General features: G+C 37.1%; 1 long non-coding RNA gene across 6 annotated transcripts; it reads left to right on the top strand.

Annotated features, from left to right (window-relative positions):
* Window positions 1-3,535: 3,535 nt before the first annotated feature.
* On the top strand, window positions 3,536-7,481 carry LOC124165908. 6 transcript variants are annotated; one of them, XR_006866352.1, is made up of 6 exons: window positions 3,536-4,054; window positions 4,487-4,697; window positions 4,951-5,148; window positions 5,255-5,393; window positions 5,927-6,132; window positions 6,274-7,481. It is a non-coding gene; the product is annotated as an uncharacterized LOC124165908 (long non-coding RNA). The 6 variants fall into 6 exon arrangements; XR_006866351.1 differs by having other exon boundaries at window positions 5,244-5,426; XR_006866349.1 differs by having other exon boundaries at window positions 4,885-5,148; window positions 5,255-5,426.
* The last annotated feature ends 688 nt before the right edge of the window (window positions 7,482-8,169 follow it).

The following is an 8,169-nucleotide window of genomic DNA, read 5'->3' as shown; positions in this document are numbered from 1 at the left end:
TTGTGGGTAGTTTTGGGAAAGCCCAGGACAGGGCCCCATCGCATTCAGGGAAACTCAAGTTTAATGGTTTTATGTGGGCAGTGTAAGATTTGGAGAAGGAGAAACGTAAGGTGGATAGGTGATACCGGCGTGATGCATGGCTGCTCTCCTTATGGTACCGTGCATGACTCAGGATACCGTCGGAACTCTGGTACGAATGTCGAAGAGCCAAAGTAGATATCAAAGTCTGGTGTCACGTGTAGCTAACCGAAGCAATCAAAATATTAGATAGTTTTTTGGCCAATTTTGAATTAGATACCTTCAACGAGGGGTTGAATTTTCAAGAAACGAATTCAAATTTTAAGGAGGGTATCGGAAGGGAACATCCGAAAAAATTATCATAATATTGATTTTTAATATTGCCAATAGCTTCGAGAAAAAAGTGAAACTAAGAGCGTAGGCCTAACGAGCTTCCTGGCTGATTGACAAACATATAGGACCCTGGTCTTATTATTGTTTCAGAACACTTGCTTATTTGAAGTGGAGGTCAGGAGCGGTCTGGGGTGGATGGTGGCCCTCGGCAGGGGCTCATGACCTCCCCCACCCCGAGAAAATTTGGGAAATTGCATGCCCGGAAATTGATTTTTACTCTATGATTGCTCTAAAAAGTAGATAAAAGTTTTAAAAATAGCAATTTTGTCAGAAACAAAAGACTGCTAAAAGTAAGAATTAAAATACATTAAATTGCATTTTTTTCTTTTCGTTGTTTATAAAATCATGATGGTGAGGTTGGCTTCCATCCTGAGATCTTGAATTTCCCTGGTCCTATTAGATTATCCTATCCTATAAGAAATTCTGCCAGAAAATAGAGAAATAGGGTGGTTTCCTATTAGTTTTACTGCTTAAATCGAAAGATTATTACTCCTGGAGTACGTATTTCATGCATTTAGATTTTTTAATGACGATGTCTAGTTTTCGCGATTAAATGAAAAGTGAAAATTTTCAAGCACGCGAAAACGCGACGGCTAAGTATGAATGATGGGAAAACTCCGTGTGACGTCGTTCAGGTTCCCGTTGCCGCAAGTGAGGTGACCTTGGGGCGAGGCTTTGAGTGCTGATACGACGCAGGATGCTAGCAGGTAGCAGAGTACCCTGCTGGCAGGTAGCGCTTGGCTTAAAAAAGTATTATTAATGCCCTATCAAACGAAGAAAACTTTCCGACCTTGGGCAGTTTTAATAGATGATTATTAAGACATGTATCCCTGAGCTCTGTGCCTCATGCATGCATTGGTAATCTCAGACGATGTAAAACTCCTATCTATTCGTATCGTATCGAATATCGCGATTCCAGCCTAGGGAGACACCACCTGGCGGAGAACGCTCGAAACAGAGGAACGATGGTCATGACGCGGTAGTGCTATGAGGAATAGTGTATATGAGACCTTTACACTGTTTTATTGACTAGTTACGGGGTGATACCTACTTTTTGGTTTCGAAGCAATTATTACCGTTACTTGAGGTTGAATATTCTGTAATTCTACGACCCTGTAATAACTGCAGCACAAGTGGAATTGTTTCAAAGCGAGGCGACGGCTGTTGTTCCCGCACGTAGGTAGGAGCAGAAAGCTCTTGCTTAGGACGATTTTAATGGAGATACGTTGGTTTTACATGTTATAGCTATTAATATAGTGTTATTTAAATTGAAAATCGTTCGTGTGTCAGGTTACGCAGAAAAAAGTAGAAAAATAGCGTATATCCAATGCATCAAAGTATCCGATATCCGTGATCGCTGTTTTCAAGATTTTCAATATAACATACTCAATATTTACATCGCCATTATTATGATCGGGATGGTATTTGCCCGTGTTAGTCTGATAAATGTGTTTTTTTCTTCTGTGCGCGATGTGCTATTGAACAATTTACCTAAAGTTGCTGAGTATAGTAACTCTAGATTTACGTTAAATTTCAATAGCAAGGAGGATGAACCTACTGTACCATTGAACGTTCGATTTTTAACAGCGTCTCACGATGTAAATTAGTAATATATGCATTATGGTAAACATTGTTAGCTTATTTTGATTGATTCCAGGTGTCAATTCGAAGTCATACATAGTCACAGAACATAGTGATTTCAGACAAGAAATGGACGACTTTCACCTATTCAAGGCAATGCCAAGTTTCATTTCGACTTTGAAATGTAATAGTGGGCAAAGAAACTTAGTCCCCAAATTCCTTTCCCCGTAGACAGTTACAATAACTCATTCAACCGATTATTATTTAACTGTGACACCCAATTTAAATTCAAAACCTAGCCAATTTCATGTGATGCTCAGTCAAATAACCATAAACTAGTGTTAATAAGATTGCTTTAAGTAATATTGTTTCTACAGAATATTACAAAGATAATATTGCAATTCCTTTCTGAGGTAGCCGAACGACTAAAACTAATATTATTAAGACAAGTACAACATATCATACTATGACATAATTCATGTAAAAATATCAGGTCATTCAGTTTCCTTCTAACCATCAGCGGTTGGTTATCCAAAATATGCATTGTTTCTCTGTATGGGGTATGTTTAGTATTGAATCCACCATAGTAGTTTAAAATTTGCTTTGTACCCTTTCGGTTGTAATCATTTACACTTTATAATAAGGATGCCATATAACTCTGTTAAATTCGAGAATAGGGCATACCAGTTCTGAATGCAATACTTTGAGCAAATGAATGTGTTTTTGTTACTCAAAGCAGACGATTTATAGAACCTAGCATACATACGAGCCTTTTACAAATTATTAATTACAACCTATTAATTACACCAACTTGTATATTTTCATCTGAGGAATTATTAAAAAAATTATTAAATATTGCTAAATTAGTAGTAGTATACATTATTTATCTGAAACCTTGCTGTTCAGTAACTCGTATGTACATACTTCAACATGGGGATAAAGAATGAAGAACTATACCCAGCTAGCACACTCTCCGACGTTTATGTAAACGTCCAAGGCAACGAAGCGGCAACAGTTTCTACTTTGACGTTGCGCCGTGGATGATGGCAACATGACGGCAACGCGTTGCCGTGAAGTTGCTCAGTTTGGACGGCTGCTTCATATCCTATTTTATGTGAATGCATTCGCTCTAATTAACGATCTGCTGTAAATGAAATGTTTTACGACTTACGCATATATCTTTGCATAATGTGTTTTATGGGATAAGTGGTATTTATTCGGCGATTTTGTGGATTTATTAATTAATATGTCTCCAAGTCACTCGGTGGCGATGGAAAAAGATTGAGATAATATAATATAAATGTCTCTCAAGGTTGATGGATCTCTGGATATTCGTTATCATCGAAGTGATATTACTTAATTTCTATTGATAATTCGATGTTGTACCATTACGAATTCCTCCTTTATGTGAAATTTAAGACTCAATCATATCGTCTGCTCACGACCGAGGCCATGGTACTAATATATATTAGTATCATGACCGAGGCCATCCGAGACCATCATGCGCGCAACCCGAAATGCACTTCGGGAAGAACGGAAGAATCCGTTATCCGCCGCCACCGTGAACACCATCATGGCATCTTACAATTATTAAATTTGTTGATGTTGTTAATTCGTGCTTTGAGTTCGTCGTGATGCTTTTCTTCTTTTTGAGTAGTCGAAGGACGGTTATGGTTCACTAAACCTTTAAATAGCTTTTATCAATAACTTTCATTTTCACATAAATTGTTCATTAACTTCATCCATCAAACTTAACGTGGTTTCAGCTTCTCCATTTTCACTTTTCATTTAATTTCATCTTCATATCCGATCACCATATCCACCCGTCGTACTTTAGCCTTATTATATTCGTAATTTTCACTGACGTGAATTTTCGTTTGTAATTTTCGCTAACGTAAGTTTTCGCGAGTGATTTCAACTCCTGTTTAATCGTGATGATAGTGAGAAACAGTGTTCGGTGGTTATAACAAGTTTCTTTTGACTTTGGGAAGGGCAGTGCAAGTTAGAAGCCTCTTCGAGGGTTCAACCACCGTATTCCACCATGACTCTAGGTCTATGAAAGGTAAGTCTAGACACAGTTTACTGTCGTTCATTGTGAAATTCGTTAATAGTACACTTAAGTTTTCATTACCATTGCATTAGTTCTGTTGTATGGATTGATGGATGTCTGGTGAGTGCTCTTACTGCGCGTTTGTTGGTTCACAATGGCACACTTCAGTTTTTCTTTCCGTGGAGAGCAGTATTTACTGCATGTTGGCGAGAACTCACCCCCTGTCAAACACCCTTGAAATTTCGAGTATAGGAGCAAAATTTAGCAGAATTGCTGTGAGATTTTTCCTCAGTTACTGGAGTATACAATCATTTAATGCATCATTCTTAACTAGCCATCATTTACAATAATTAACTTTACTTTCAATTGAATTTTATGATCCCATGTTTTTTAGTAACTGAAGAGTGACTCCTCATAGTCATGTTTTTTTCCCACTTTTTTCAGGATGCCTTGGCTTTTCTTCCGCATGAAAAATGTACTGGCCTCACAGTGCAGGCTGTTACGTAGTCATGGGTGAAATTGGAGGCAGATAAGGTTATTGAATATTACCCCAATGAGAGCTATAACTGGTCCTCAGTGTCACAGGTCATAAAATGGCTCTCAACTCCGTGAGGAATGGGATATCTTGGGCGTGAAGTTCTGCATGCACAATTTGGTGAGTTAGGGACAATATTTGTGAATATATGTTTAGTTAAAAATGAGGATTAACATTTTCGACTTGCAAGAGCAGGGTGCTGTTTAAATGTATTCATAGGAGTTGTTTCATGGTATGTGTGAGAGCACTGACTTGGATGTACATGTTACTAGTTTGCTAATCCAAGTATTAATTTTTTTTATTTTAGTTAATTTTGACATTGAGTGCATGCTTTGACATGTGTGGCAAATGGTGACATTGTAGTATCTTCCAGAGACTGTTGTGGCAGCCATTGCTATTGAACAGAGATGGCTACTTGTGAAGATTCAGATGTGGAGGCATTTTTTTGTTGCTGAAATTTAAAAAGACTGGGAAAGGAAAAGGACAAAAAAGAATTGAAATTATCCAAATATAAGTAATTCTTCATCAATGGAGACTGATGATGATAGGATACTGAAACCACCATCACCAGGTAAATATTTGCACTTAATAATTTGCTCTTTTGAGTGTTTTAGCATGTGCACATATAAGTGTAAAGCTTATCTATTCTGTTTTCTGTTGCATGAGTGCCTCCTAAGAAGGGAAGGTTGCACTTAAAGATTCATCAAACAATGTTGGAGTAAAGGAGCCTGAAACTTCTCTATAGAATTGCAGTGTGTTTCTGAAGAATCAGTGAAGTCCAATTGTTAGAACCTGGTGCACCCAATGAGTTCAGGGGTAGGGATGAAGATTTCTTGGGATTTGCACCAAGTAAGGCTCTCCATATCTCCCAACGTTTCCACAAGCAACTCACCCATCGTCTTTGGGGATTCAGGAATCCAAGGTTGGATTCCCAAATCGTGTGATTTCTGAATCCCTGAAGACAATGGGTGAGTTGCTTGCCGAAACGTTTGAAGGAAAATGGAAGACCTTACCCGTTGCAACTCCTGAGAATTTTAACTGTTATTGTTTGCTGGGAAAGAGCCTGAAAGAAGAGTATTTGGTTGGTATTTCACTTAAATTGTCAACTGTTTGACTTCATAGCCACCTTAGTATTGATATGCTCATGGTACTGTTTATAGATTATCACTTTGAGTCATGAAACTTAAGTTATGGTGCCATCATTACCTCCTTGTTGATATTTAATTTTATGATAACAAAGTTAATTACACTCGAATGTACTGAGAAATTTAAACATTTTATACCAATATGTTCAATGGTACTAAGGAATTACCATAGATAGTTAATTGTCTGGTCATCTCATTTTTCAGATTTGTTTCATGAAGGAAAGATCTTCGAACATCATATTTAAGTGTAGTCAGAACTATCAAAGGGGGACTGGACTTTAAAAAACTGTCAACGACATGTGTTCTACCCTAATATGGAATGAGTTGGCTGTTTCTCTCTTTGAAGGGCCACTCAGAAAATATGATTGCCTTTGAAGTGCATTTTAGCTCCATTATAAATGTCATATTTGGTGAGTATTTTGTAATCATTGGTGCTTTTGATTTACTCTTCCCATATCTTGGAATAGAGTTGAATGAAAAAAGCTTAAGTAAATAGAAATGCTTTTAAGTGTGTCAGAGTAACATCTAATCCAATTATAATTACTTTGCAGAGAATGTAAAAGCCAAAAATGAGCCTGATTTGATACAATCAGCATGAAAACAAGCATCAGGGAATTATTCCAGGCCTCAAAATACAGAACAAAGAAAGGGAATAAGAAACGAGAAAGTGTTCTGAAAGGCAGCTGGAAGGGGATCTCGAAGAAGCATTATTCTTCCAATTTGCCTATCTCAGAACCTGCTAGTGTGGAAGGGCAGTTTGGCTTGTTATCTCATAACATGATTGTGGGATAAGGTGAGGTCAGCATATGGTCACTGTTATGACAGGCACAGCCAGATATGCCATTAATACTCCTGGATCTTTGTCTCACAAGGGGAGAGTAGGAATGTTTCTTTGCCTTCTTAAATGCCATATTTTTTAATGATTTTCAGAATGCCAAATGCTGGTAGGAATAGGTCCAAGTTTGGTTTAATAGCCTTTCATATAGTTGAAATAAATTAATTTTAGTTCGTTTTTTTCCGTTGAACCTAACTTAAATACTACAGAATGCCCTACCCTTAAACAGCTCCATTGGTGAAGTGGCAAAGGTTAATCTTATTCCATATATGGAGGCATAAAATGCTGTAGCAATGCTAGGGTGCGCTTGTTGCAGTGATCTGCTTCCTTATTGTCAGATAACTTAGCAAGTTCATATTATGGCATTCATAATCACGCTAGCTATGGCAGTGAACAAGTGAATGTGTAAATTAGATGAAGACTTCTTTAAGAATAACATTACCTAATTACCATGTGCTGATGTTCACTGTCACCACAAGCATGAATGTGAATGTCCTAGTATAAAATCGCTGTGTTCCATGGCAATTAGGAAGTTGATCACTAAAAGGAGAGGCCACATTAAAATGTGCACACCAGTGTTGCTATTGCATTTCATGCCTCTGTGTTCGGAATAAGAATTCAATATATTATGTCAGATACAACTTTTAAAATATTCCCTTGCCCGTCAGAACCTGCTGCAATAGAAAATTTGAAAATAAATTAAGTCAAGACTCAACGAAGTTGAATGCAAGTTTCTGTTAAGACCTCAACCCCTACTGTACAATTAATGATGTAAAACTAATATTTGTTGATTCTTTATTTTGATATTGGAGTAATGCAAGAGACGGATTTTTTTTTGGGTAGTCATATACATTCCTGTTTTACTGTGTAGTTCTACCATATCATGGCTGATCTTTTTGTCAACTATTCGTATGAAGGTTTATGTTAAAAGTAGTAAGCATTTTGAAACGTATCCATTATTTTTCATCCATCAGCACCATGGGATGTATTAACTGAATTATAATTTGGATTTTTTGGCCTTGCACCTACTCCTGCTGTTATGTAACTCTGATCATGTGAATCCCATGCTTGAAACTATTTTTCATGAACTACTTAAATGATAGGTGGTACCTCAATTCATTATCTACTAATTATTTCAAAATTGTTTTTGGGTAGTCGTATACATTCCTGTTTTACTGTGTAGTTCAAACAAAGCATGGTTGATCTTTTTGTCAACAATTCCTATGAAGTGTTTTATTAAGATAAGTGTGCATTTGGAAACGTAACTGATATTTTTCATCCTTCTGCTACATGGGATATATTAACTTATGTTTACTTAGGATGTTTTTGCATTGTACCTACCTTTTCATGCTGTTATGGAGCTTTTATGGTATCAAATTTTTGTGTCCTGTTTGTAATGTGTGTGTGAATTAACTTCTCTAGTGATGCAATAAATATGATATTTTATTATCTAAATTCTGTCCATTATTCATTTTTGTAATAAATCCCGATCTAGTAATTATTATTTGAATGCAATGGAAGAGCCCGCCGTGGTGTAGCAGAAGAACGTAGTATCAAATAAATCCGCCAGGTGGCGCTACCGTCGCGTTGCTGGTCAGTTAGTTCTTGCAAG

Source organism: Ischnura elegans, chromosome 9 (genome assembly GCF_921293095.1).
Source record: "Ischnura elegans chromosome 9, ioIscEleg1.1, whole genome shotgun sequence".
Taxonomy (NCBI): domain Eukaryota; kingdom Metazoa; phylum Arthropoda; class Insecta; order Odonata; family Coenagrionidae; genus Ischnura; species Ischnura elegans.
This window is presented reverse-complemented; position numbering and strand designations above follow the sequence as displayed.